At 34.5% G+C, this 13,812-nt stretch overlaps 1 pseudogene; it reads left to right on the top strand.

The window, feature by feature from the left end:
- The first annotated feature begins 379 nt into the window (after window positions 1-379).
- LOC125177297 (60S acidic ribosomal protein P1-like) lies at window positions 380-8,245 on the top strand (annotated as a pseudogene).
- The last annotated feature ends 5,567 nt before the right edge of the window (window positions 8,246-13,812 follow it).

Genomic DNA, 13,812 nt, shown 5'->3' with positions numbered 1-13,812 from the left:
GTTCTACCACATTTTTTATATAATATTGAAAGATCAGAATTTACCTTCTCTGCAAACACACAGATCTGACAAGAGGAGAAATCACTGGGCATGGTCAGTGATTTCTCCAGCATTCAGATTCTCCAGTGAAAATGATAGTTAATGTAACTGAAATACCTTCACATGGAAAAATAAGAGGTCTGAGAAAAGTGTGACTTCACTAAAACTGTCAAATACCAGTGAAGGTATGGTGAACAAGGGGCTCTCAAAAACCATATATGAGAGATCTCTGTATATAACCAATATGGAAATATTTAGTGAAGTTAAATATTTTCATACCTGAAAATCAGAAGCTCTGTGTCTATCTCTTTATTGTGGGAAGAGAGGTCATTAAGACGACATGACTGCCGGTTGGATCATGGGGACTCTTGGTGGAAAAAATTGTTACTTGTTTTGGGAATCATCTTAATCCTCGCATGTGCTTTTCCTCGCATGTGCTTGTATTGTTGCTGTGGCATCTGCCTCCAGTGCAGTCAGCTAACCACCAAATGAATAACGTCCATGCTAATAACATGCCTTGATGACTTCTCAGGGCATTTTACAGATAGGGGACATGTAAGATTGTAACAGCAGTCAAGAGGGGTAGAGTGTCAGGGAGGTCATTGAGAGTATGTGATTGCCAATTGACCCAGAAGCTGGACAGAATTGTACCTAAGCAGAGATACCTTAAATGCTGCCCTGTCCTAGGAATGCACGTTCTATCCACAGTTCCCATAGCCAGAGTCACTTCAAGTAGGCAACCTTGAGAGAGTAATATACTGTTGAAACCAACTGAACTCTATGTGATTGAACCTCTGTAAGTCCTCTATGTAAAATTTTGAGATTCTGGTGGGTGGGTGCAGAGATCTACTCATCTTGTATCCTCCAAAGACAAATCTTGTATGTACATTAATCTACTTATTAAACCTGTCATCTACATTTTACAAAGTACAACATCCATTCATAATTAAAAAAAACCAACAAAGTAAGGATACAGGGAAAATATGTTAACGTCATATATACGAAAATCTTATAGCTAATATCCTTAGTGGAGAAAAATTGAGAGCTTTTTCTGGAACAAGATAGGGCTGTCCACTCTCACCATTGTTATTTAACATAGTACTAGAAGTCCTAGCTACAGGAATCAGAAAACAAAAAGAAATAAAAGGTCTCCAAATTAGCAATGAAGGAGTAAAACTTCTGCTACTTGTATATGACATGATACTCTATATAGAAAACCCAAAAGACTCCACCAAAAATTTTCTAGAACTGATACATGAATTTGGTAAAATCAAAAGATAAAAAATCAATGTATAGAAATCTGTTGCATTTCTATACACTAAAAATAATGTAGAAGAAAGATAAATTAAGGAATCAATCCCATTTACAATTGCACCAAAATCCATAAGATACCTAGGAATAAACCTAACCAAAGAGGTGAAAAACTTGTATTGCGGACACTAAAACACTGATGAAAGAGACTGAAGAAGACACAAAGAAATGGAAAGACATTCCAATCTCATGGATTGGAAGAACCAGTATTGTTAAAATGTCTATACTATAATACAATCCCTATCAAAATGCCAACAGCATTTTTTTAGAGCTAGAACAAACAACCATAATTTTTTTATGAAACCACAAAAGACCCCAGAGAACAAAAGCAACCTTGACAAAGAAGAGCAAACCTGGAGGAATCACAATTCCAAACTTCAAGTTATATTACAAAGCTGTACTAACCAAAATAGCATAGTACTGGCGCGCACACACACACACACACACACACACACACACACTAGACACATAGACTAATAGAACATAATAGAAAACTCAGAAATGAACCCAAGATTATATTGTCAATTAATCTTTGACAAAGGAGGAAAGAATATCCAATGAGAAAAAGACCAACAAATGGTGTTGGCAAAACTGGACAGCTACATACAAAAGAATGAAACTGAACCACTTTCTTACACCATATAAAAAATAAACTCAAAATTGATTAAATACTCAAATATGAGCCTACAACCATAAAAATCCTACAAGAGAGCAGTATTTTCTATGACACCAGTTGTAGCAACATTTTTCTAGACATGTTTCCTGAGGCAAGGGAAACAAAAGCAAAAATAAACTGTTAGAATATATCAAGATAAAAAGCTTCTATACAGCAAATGAAACTATCAACAAAACTAAAAGACAACTTACTAACTGGAAGAAGATATTTGTTAATAACATATTTGATAAAGGGTTAGTATCCAAAATATATAAAGAATTTCTACAATTCAACATCAAAAACAAAACAAAACAAAACCTGAAAATCCAATTACAAAGTGGGCAGAAGACATGACTCTAAAGACATATAGATGGCCAACAGACATGTAAATAGGCTCAACATCACTTAGCATCAGGAAAATGTAAATCAAAACTATAATGAGGTATCACCTCATACCTGTCAGAATTGCTAAAATCAAAAACACAAGAAACAACATGTGCTGGTGAGGATGTGAAGAAAAACTAACCCTCATGCACCATGGATGGGAATGCATACTGGTGCAGCCTCTTTGAAAAACACTATGGAGTTTCCTAAAAGTTAAAAATCGAACTACTATATGACCCAGGAGTTCCATTACTGGGTGTTTACCCAAGGAATTAAAAAAAAAGTAATTTGAAAATATTTGTGCATCCCTATGTTTATTATAACACTTTTTAAATAGCTAAATTATGGTAGCATCTGAAGTGTCCATTGATAGATGAATGGAAAAAAAGGTGATATATGTATATTTATATACATATATATACATATATTTATAAGCATACCTCTTTTTTTCCCATTCATTTATCAATGGACACTTCAGATGCTACCATAATATATCGATATATGTTCATATATATATATATATATATATATATATTAGTTTTCTAGTTGGTTTTGTTTTCTTCCCTTGTTTACTTATCTCACAATAAGTTGGCTTTCTTTAATAATATACTTGGAATACTTTCTCTTTATTTTTTGCATGTCTATTACTGTATTTGATTCATGGTTACCATTAGATTTATATATAACATCTTATGTATATAGCAGTTCTAGGGACACCTGGGTAGCTCAGTTGGTTAGGCATCTGACTTGGGCTCAGGTCATGATCTCGCAGTCCATGGGTTTGAGCCCTGTGTCGGGCTCTATGCTGACTGCTCAGAGCCTGGAGCCTGCTTCAGATTCTGTGTCTCCCTCTCTCTCTGCCCCTCCCTTCTTGCTCTCTCTCTCTCTCTCTCAAAAATAAATAAATGTTAAAAAAGTTATGTATATAGCAGTTCTACATGAAGCTGATGATCACTTCCATTCTTTACTCCTCTTTCCACACCCCACAATTTAGTTATATAGTTCATACTTACATAGTTCAGTTTTTGGAATTCTTTGATTTTTATAATATACATAATTTTACTCCTTTTGTGTTTCATAATTTTCTCACTCCTTATGGTCATTCCTTTCTGCTCAAAGAGTCTCCTTTAACATGTATTGTAGGGTTGGTATATTAATCGTAAATCTTTTAACTTTTGTTTGTCTGGGAAACTGTTTATCTCCACTTCTATTATGAATGACAGACTTTTTGAATTGAGTATTCTAAACTACAGATTTTTTTTTCTTTCAGAACTTTGAATATATCATGCCACAAACTTCTGATGTGCAAAGTTTCTGCTGAGAAATCAATTGGCAGCCTGCTGGGGTTTCCCTGTGTGAAACTGTTTTCTTTTTCCCCTTTTAAAATTCTCTCTTTATCACTGCTTTTCACCATTTTTATTACTATGTGTCTTGGTGTGGGCTTCCTTGGGTTGATTTTCTTGAGGGCACTCTCTACCTCCTGGACCTCGATTTCTGTTTTCTTCCTTAGATTTGGTAGGTTTTCAGATATTATTTCTCAAATAAATTTTCTGCTCCCTTTTCTCTCTCTTCTTCTGGGATCTCTATAATGCTAATGTTATTGCACTTTATGTTATTGCTGAGTTCCCTAAGTACTCTCATTTTGCATATATTTTTTTTTCCTTCATCTGCTCAGCTTGCTTACTTTCCATTATTCTGTCCTCCAGGTCACTCATGTATTCTTTGCTTACTCTAGTCTGCTATTTTTTCCATATTTTTAAAATCTAATTAATATGTTCTTCATCTCCATTTTTTTTCTCTTTGTTAAGGGTCTCATTGATGTCTTCCACTCGTTTCTCAAGTTCTGTGAGTACTTTAATGATTACTACTTTAAATTCTCAATCAGGAGTATCACTTACCTCCATTTTTCTTACATCTCTTGCTGTGAGTTTGTCTTGTTCATTTATTTGGGACATATTTCTCTGTGTCCTCATCTTGTCTAACTCTCTGTGTCTGTTTCTACATGTTGGGAGAGTCAGCTATGTCTATTGCTCTTGAAAGTAGCTGTCTTATGAAGAAGAGGTCCTGTATTGCACTGTAGTGCAGTGTCCCCTATTTATCAGAAGCTGCTACATCAAGGGTGTCTCCTCTATGTGTTGCCTTTCCCTGCTGTTATTGTTGAGCTGCTATTTCCTTCAGTTGAATCATCTGAAGTGGGTCTCTTTGCCTGATGGAGTTGTGTTTGATCATATGGTGATAGTGAACCAGTCTGAGGCTGCCTTGGGCTTGAGTTGAGTCAGACTAGTCATTTGCCAGAGATGAAACAGTACCTAACTTCAGGGTGTTTCCTCCATGTTTTCCCCTAAGAAGATTTTGTAGGTGGCCAGGGTCTGTAACCTGACCAGCTATATGCCCCTGCATACTGCTGGAGTCACGATATGACTTCTGTATGTGGTTATCTTTCCCTTTTCCTGGGGCAGAAATCACTATGAAGTGGTGTTGGCCCCTGTTCGGGCTGCTTGCACACTGCCAGGCTTGTGGCTGTGGTTGGAATGGACTCTGTCTGCAAGTGTATTGGAGGCGGCAGATCCTCAACATGCACAGGAGGGGGATGTTTTAGCAAGGTTAGTGCACTGGTCCTCTGCAAGAGGGGATCTGCCACTCTTGCAAGTAAGACCAAGTCCAGATGGGTTGGAAGGTGTATATATGAAAAATATGTGGGTCAGGAGACATGGTGTTAGCAATATTTGCACTTATCTTCTTGGCAGGGGAACCCACAGCACTGGGACTGAGGAGGGTCTGACTTGAGGGGGCAGATCTGCCATAGTACATGGAACAGGGGGGAAGTATAAGCAAGTCAGATAGCAAACATGAGTGCTGCACTGGTTTCCACAGGTTCCCATGTGTTTATGCTGGAGCAGGGGAGGGAAATGACACTTTCCAACTCCCTTGTTTCTGGAGGAGTCTCCCAAGGATCTATGTCATTCCAGCTCATGCTCTGAGATTAGTATAACTCTCCCTCATGTGTATGCCTTAGACATTTTTCAAACTGTGGCTTCTATTGTTGTATCTCTGAGGGCTCTTTGTTGTTGTGTCTTTTTAAGAGCAGGGACTCAGTTTCCTATGTCCCCACCAGCTATCCCAGAGCAGATCCTGATGATTTGTAAAGTTTCAGATTTTAAGTCCTGCTGGTTGTCAAAACTCATGAAATCAACTTCCCCTGGTTTTCAAAGCCAAATGTTATGGTAATTTGTGTTCCCACATGTAGGCTCACTGGTATGAAAGTCTGTTTCTCTCCCTTTCCTGCATTCGTGGATACCTCCCTCCCACAGACAGACTATGGTTTGGTTTAGCTCCCCACCATGTTTCTATCCTTTCCTTCCTTCTTTAATGTGGCCTCTTCTCTACATTTAGTCGTAGGGTTTGTTCTGCCAGGCTTTGGGTCATTTTCTGGGTTACCTACACTGGGTTACCTATCTAGTTGTATCCATAGAAGGAGGTGAGCTTAGGGTCATCCTACTCTTCCATTTTCCCAGTAATTTGTTCACAGGACTTAACTCTATTAAGTAACAACCATATGGAAACATGATTCACACAAGTAGATTGGAAGATAATGCATCTGATTTTATTTTAATCCAAATATTAACTGAGTCTATAGGGACTATCTTTTGAATCACAATTTTTAAAAATCACTTATTTATCTGTTATGAAAAATAAAAGTAGGGGCACCTGGGTGGCTCAGTCTGTTGAGCTTCCGACTTTGGCTCAGGTCATGATCTCACAGTGCGAGGGTTTGAGCCCCATATTGGGCTTTGCACTGACAGTGTGGATCCTGCTTTGGACTCTGTCTCCCTCTCTCTGCCCCTCATCTGCTTGTGCTCTCTCTTTTTCTCAAAAATAAACATTAAAAAAAAATAAAAATAATAATTACTATTAATTAATTATAATAGTCCTTATCATTTATTTATAAGCCATAACCATGCAAAGACCTTTTTTTTTTGGTCAAGATATGTCAAAAGAATTTATTTTTGGATAATCAATTTATTGCAATGCTCTATATACATTAATATAATACTAAACTTTTGATAATTTGCTGAGGACTAGGATATCATATTAAATAAAACATATTCTAAATAAAATAATTTTTAAAACACTATGGGATTTTTAAAGGATATATTTGTTTCAGAATATGTCATCAAATAGAAAAAGTTTCCTTGTATAATTTGATTATAATTAGGGCAATATAATTGGTACATACTATTATCAGAATATGACATTATAATATATAGAATATAATATATAATTTGATTATAATTAGGGCAATATAATTGGTACATACTATTATCAGAATATGACATTATAATATATAATATATAGAATATATATAATATATAGAATATATATAGAATATATATAGAATATATATGACATTATAATATATATATAATATATAGAATATATTCAATATAATATATAGAATATACAGTTCATTAAAATGAACTGTAATAATAAATAAAGGCTTTATGGCAGAGTTGATGTATGCTGAGTCTTGAAATAGATGTGGATTTGAAATGGTAGAGATGAGAGGAGGAAGCAATGTGAGACTGAGCTTTTGAGCACAGCATGCTGGCAAGTGAAAAAGATGGCCTCTCTATGAGTCTAGAGAATAAATGTTAATAATGAATATTGTAAAAGTGATTTTTTATACCCATAATAATTATGACCTCATAAAAGTGACATAAAATTGATTATTAATGACAAATTATAGAAGCAATATTAGTAGTAGCTGTTTTACTTGTAAGGCAATTATCAACGGTGATTAAGGTTTAAGTAATTAAACCAAAGCTAAATTTCATTGATTTAACTAATACCAATGAACAACTGCTAATTTATTCTCAAACATACTTTATTGAATGTCTATCATGGACCAGTGGAGTGTACCTGAATTAGCCTACTTGAAGTACAAAAATGAGTAAGGCATATTATTCAGGCTTAAACATAACTATTATTCTGTTACTCTATTAAAAAAGGCACTTATACCTTCCCCATTGAGGTGAGGCCCTCATTTCATTTGGTAACAAACACCAGTCAGCACTCCTCTGTCTGTCTGCCTAGTGGCTTCTGTCTGTGAGCTTGCCTGCATCTACCTGGCATTCATCCTGCATGACAAGTAGTTGCTGGTCTCAGAGAATAAGATCAATGCCCTTATTAAAACAGCGGGTATACTTCCATCTGCAACAATGTGGATGGAACTGGAGGGTATTAGGTTAAGTGAAATAAGCCAGTAGGAGAAAGACAGATATCATATATGTTTTCATATCATATGTGGAACTTGAGAAGCTAACAGAAGACATGGGGGAAGGAAAGGGGAAGAAATAGTTTCAAACAGAGAGGGAGGAAAACCATAAAAGACTCTTAAATACAGAGAATTAACTGAGGGTTGATGGCGGGGCTGGGGGAAAGGGCAAAATGGATGATTGACATTGAGGAGGGCACTTGTTGGGATGAGCCCTGGGTGTTGTATGTAAGTGATGAATCACAGGAATATACCCCCAAAACCAAGAGCACACTGTATACACTGTATGTTAGCTAACTTGACAATAAATTATATTAAACAAAACAAAACAAAACAAAACAGCACGTGTAAATGTTGAAACTTTCTGACTGGGTTTGTTTGCAAAGGCTTAGGCCAATGCCAATGTAGGGAGCCTCATCTGCAATGTAGGGGCTAGTGGACCCACCCCAGCAGTAGGTGCTGCACCAGCAGGAGTTTCTGCACCCTCCATCACTGCTGTTGCAACTGAGAATAAAGTAAAAGCAAAGAAAAAAGAATTCAAGGAATCTGATGATGACATGGGCTTTGGTCTTTTTGAGTAAACCTCTTCTGTAACCTGTTCAATAAAAAACTTAACACTTTTTTAAAAAAAGAAAGAAAAGAAAGGCACTTATATAAATATGTATATTATTAAAAAATATAATCAGAGACTGATAAAGGGGCTGAGTCAGAGGGAAAAGGATATTTGCATGGTTCCAAGTGTCTCCCAACAGATTGCTAATTAGTTGCAAGAGTAAATAAAATAATAGAAATATAGTAGAGAAACTAGAATCTTTTTTATGTGAGTGATCAAAGTTAATATAGGCATATCATGAGCCCCTAGCCATGGCACCTGTAAAAGGACACAATAACATCACTATGTAGTGTTACTCTCTGGAGTATTATACCCATGTTAGAGCAGAAATATAGAGAGGTTGAATAAATGGCCCAAGAATACATAGGTAGAAAGTAGAACTAAAGTTAACACTCGAGTATCTCCAAATCTCTGTTCTTAACTACCATTGGCATGCAAAAGAATAAAACTTGTTTTTATTTAAAATGTATAGCATTGTTTTGCCTCATTTGTGTGTGTGTGTGTGTGTGTGTGTGTGTGTGTGTGTCTGTGTTACTATACAATGCTATACTGGTTTCAGGTGTACAACATAGTGATTTAACAACTTTATATGTTACACAATGCTCACCATGAAAAGCTTAATTACCCTCTGTCATGGAACCGTATTACATTATTATGGACTATATTCACTATGCTGCACTTTTCATCCTTGTGACTTATTTGTAGCAGAAAGTTTTGTACTTCTTAATCCCCTTCACCAATTTTTCCCATCCCTCCACCCTTCTCCCCTTTGGCAACATCAGTTTGTTCTCTGCATTTATGAGTTGTTTCTGTTTTGTTTTTTTTTTCATTTGTTTGTTTATAGAGTTCACATATAAGTTATATTATATGGGATTTGTCTTGCTCTGTCTGATTTATTTCATTTAGCATAATGTCCAGAATAATTAAAAACTTATATAATTCAACACTCCCCCCAAAAAAACCCTAAATAATCTTATTAAAAATGGGTAGAGGACCTGAATAGACATTTTTCCAAAGAAAACATATAGATGGTTAATAGTCACATAAAAGGATATTTAACATCACCAACTATCAGGGAAAGCAAATTACAATATTGGCATATCACCTCACACCTACCAGAATGGCTACAATAAAAAGCACAAGTGGTGAAGATGTGGAGAAAAAGGAACCCTCATGAACTGTTGTTGGGAATGTAAATTGGTACAACTACTATGAAAATCATTATGAAGTTTCCTCTAAAATTAAAAATAGAACTATCATACAATCCAGTAATTCCACTGCAGGATACTCATGCAAAGAAAAAGAAAACACGAATTCAAAAAGATGCATACACCCCTATGTTTACTGTAGCATTATTTACAACAGTCAAGATACGGAAGCAACTTTAGGGCCCCAGTATTCCTGACCTGTAATACGTGGGTTTATGTACAAGAAGTAAATCTGTATCCTTTGGCTGCACGTGTCTGGAATTTAACCTCTACAACATGGCCACCAGCATTTCTCATCGCTCCCTCCCTAACAAATTCCATGCTGCACAGATTAAATTCCAAGCTGGTATATGATAACTTTTATCATATGCTCTTCTAGGGACCTTACTTTTCATCCTCATTAATTGTAGTGCTGGAAGAAGGCAATATTAAAATTTAATTTTGTCCCAATTATATACTAATTGTGTTTTCCCTACATAAGCCCTTCTTAGTTAAATACTAAGGACCTGATTTTAGCACTATCTTTATAATTATAAACTAATAGTTTAGCCAAACCAAAATACCTGACTAATGTTTCTAAGAAATCTATGAACTCAGTTAATTATTTTTTCATATTCCCCATTTCCAATTTCTAATACCAGCCTGTTATCATCTGATCCACTATTCTTTATATGAGTGAATATCTATCATATTCATTCATCCATTTATCTAACATGGACTATAGGTTTTATGATCCTTTACTCTTCCCACTAAATCATCCCTGAAATTTTACCAAGTATCAACTTATGTGAGCTCTACCTATAGACTACATAAACTTTTCTTTATCCTAAGGACCATTGCCCAATTTAAATCACTGTCTTCTGTATCCATATTTTATATTATGGCTAGAATGAAGTGTATAATTGGAAGAAAAGAGTTTATAGTTATTTCTGATTGTCAGTTTTCCTCTAGCTTCAGCAGCCCTTGAATATAGGACCCTTGGTCAATCTTCTTCACAACAAAAATTCAAGGAATTTATAGGAGTATATATTTAATGGCTTCAAGACAAATGAGCATCTGTTCCCCGTGCACCATAATTTACTATTGGTTTTTCATTAATCACATAGTCAGCAGCCAGAATCGAGGACATGCAGTTACTCTAGACAATTGGAGCTAATTAATTATAAAATTACAAGATTTAAAAGTTTAGGCAATTTTAAAGATGATGGTTTCCCTAACTCAGATGGTTTTTATTTACTTATGGTCATTTTTGATCATTATATTGCAAGTACAGAGTAACTGGGACATCAGCTCCCCCTGGGCTGTTGCCATGAAATCTGTATTGTTGTCTATCTTGCATTCTTTGTTAAAGATAAGTAATCTTGGTAATAAGGAGAGTCTCTTCTGCTTATGAATTTAATTAACAAATTGACAAAAGACCACTGTTGGTAGTCAACCAGAGAGGGTGATACACTAACATTTAAATTTGATTTAATTGTATTTTCTCCCTAATATCTTCCTAATGTTATCAGGATAAACTCTAAACATTCCAAAATATTGCCTGTAAGAATATTCATGATTTGGTCTATGCCCATTACTCCAAATTCACCTCTTGTGTCAATAGCATATTGGTTTAAATTCATAAATTCTTCCCTTACAGAAAATATTTTTATAGGAATCCATGTCTCCTCTGAAGTGTAATATCACTTCATAACACTAGGATGATGTAACTTTCTGTATATGTGTGCGTATGTGTGTGTATTATCATAATTGTTTTATCCTTTAATGCGTTATAAGATCCTTAGCAAAATAAAGGATCATTCTTTATACATTATGGCATACCTACCTTGCACAGAATAGAAGTAAATTAAGAAGTATAAAGTAAGGAAAATATCATATAAGTGAAAAAATATACAGTATTTTAAGTTCACTGTAAATTATTTATATTAATTACTACACTATTCAATAGGTAGAATGCTAAGGATGGGAGAATCAAATAAGTAAGTTGTAAAAAAATTAATACAGAAATTCCACATAAGAAAAAATTGAAAGAGAAGCAAGTCCAGACTCAGTGGAGTTTTTCTAAGTACAAGTTTAGTTGTCAAAATGAGATATATACTTAATGCATTTAGTTTCCTATACTGTTACTTCACCAAATCCCATAATTCCAAGAGTAAAACCAAAAGAAATTGAGAAAATGAAAGATTTTTTTTCTGTCTGAACTGTGTAGAAGAGATTTAAGGTGCACTATTCAGCTTTTACTTCTGCTTCAGTGCAATCACTCAGGCCAGACTTATGTTTACAGTTGCCCATTATCAATAAGGTTCTCCGCAGGTGAGCCAGTAAATTTATTTTTCAATTAACACAGAGAATCTAGAGCTTACTTTAGATTTACCACTTTTCAGTCACTACTAAAACACTGAATTGGAGGCGATTTTTTCCTTTTTCTTCAAAAGGTTACTATTTGTAAATGTCTGTCATTTTTAGACACTGATGACAAATACCTGGCCACTAATGTTCAGATTTCTCACTGAGTTCTGTTATAAGAAAACTGAGGTCTTGCACCCTTTATACATAGAATAGAAATTATAAAAACACGTTATCTATATTAGTACTTTTAAAAATGATAAAGGGTGTCTGAGTGGTTCAGTTAGTTAAGGGTCTGACTCTTCATTTCAACCCAGGTCATGATCTAATGGTTTTGTGAGTTCGATCCCCACATCAGGCTCTGCAAGCAGTGTGAAGCCTGCTTGGGATTCTCTGTCTCTCCCTCTCTCTTTGTCCCTTCCCCACTGACTCTGTCTCTCTCTCTCTCTCTCTCAAAATAAATAAACTTAAAAAAGAAAGAAATTTAAAAAAAAAAGAACAATAGATAGTGGAACATTGACATTGTCAGTTAAAATCTAATTTTGTCTTTAGTTGTTCATGGAAGAAATTCAGCTCTTTCTGTGTGGAAATAAGTATTATAACAGAAACATCTTAGTAAATATATTTAACATCTCTACAATCATAACATAGCGGGATTTTGTTATATTCATCTGTAATCTTTTTATTAAGGTATTCAAAATTTCTTATTTTCTAACTTGTGATGAAAATAAGAGGGAAACATTTTGACCTACTGATTAACATTTGTAGATTTCCATTATTTAAATAATTCTAATAATTAGTCAAATATATATTTGATATCATCCATTTTATGTTTATTTATTTTGTTGTTAAATAGATGCACATTATTAAAATAAAATGGTTTTTCATGAAAATGGTTACAAACATGGAAAATTAAGTACATAATACGTGAAAAATTAATACATTTTGAATAAATACTAATCCAAAATATAACTTTCTACAGTGTACTCAGAAAGTGTATTGCTCCCTCAATACTATGATTTACATGTCAATATCCTTTGCTAAAAGAAACTAAAATTACAATTTTATCACAACATTGATAGTGTGAGAATAGTTGCAAGCAAAGTCAATGGCAGTACAAATGGTGATCTCATTATCACATATTAGTAAAATGTGATTTGTCCTTCACTTCACAAAATAGCAAGAATTCTCAGACTTAGTGCATCAATAACATTTGCTCCCAGAAAGACCTAAAATATTTTCTGTATCTCAAAATGTCTTCTGAATCACTAGAATAAAAAATAAGCTAGAGTTAGTATAGTTTGGATGTCAGCATCTCATAAACTGACTTTTGTAATACTGTCATGAGGTCAGTGTTGGTCATATACTATCTGTCATATTATCTAAGAAATAAGGGAAATATACACTTCTGTTAAACACTCTTCTGCTAATCAGGAAGAATTTGATATGAAATGCTAAATATCCTAAAAATTATTCATATCAGTAGAGTCTGGAAAATACATCTTAGTAAGATTTGAAACCTATTGCAACCACTAGTACTATTTCCAAGTTGCAATAATGATATAAATGTGGCATATATAAATGATTATATCTCGAGTCCAAGTTTGTTCTCATATTGATATGTTTAGTGCAGCAAACTTTTAGCAGTTCAGGTGACCAGCAAAATAATAATTTCAATTGCACCATCTCAAATTATGGTGTCGCCCAAATATATATTGTATTTCAACCATTCAATTTCATTAATGAAATGAATCTCTTGATATATAGTGTAGTTTATTGCTGTGGATTAATATTTTCCCATATCACTCCTCTGAAAAGGTTTCTGTCAATGTCACCAACATTCCACCTGTTGCCAAATTGGCAATTGTCAAATCTTAATTGTGAATTTATTTGATCTATCAGAAGCTTTTCACAAAGTGATTATGTCGATTTTGTTTTCCTCCTCTCCTAATCCTTTACTGCTCTCTATTTTTCTCTTTGA

Source organism: Prionailurus viverrinus, chromosome D1, assembly GCF_022837055.1.
Source record: "Prionailurus viverrinus isolate Anna chromosome D1, UM_Priviv_1.0, whole genome shotgun sequence".
In the NCBI taxonomy this organism is placed as follows: domain Eukaryota; kingdom Metazoa; phylum Chordata; class Mammalia; order Carnivora; family Felidae; genus Prionailurus; species Prionailurus viverrinus.
The sequence above is the reverse complement of the archived record's forward strand: the minus strand, read 5'-3'. Positions and strand labels throughout refer to the sequence as shown.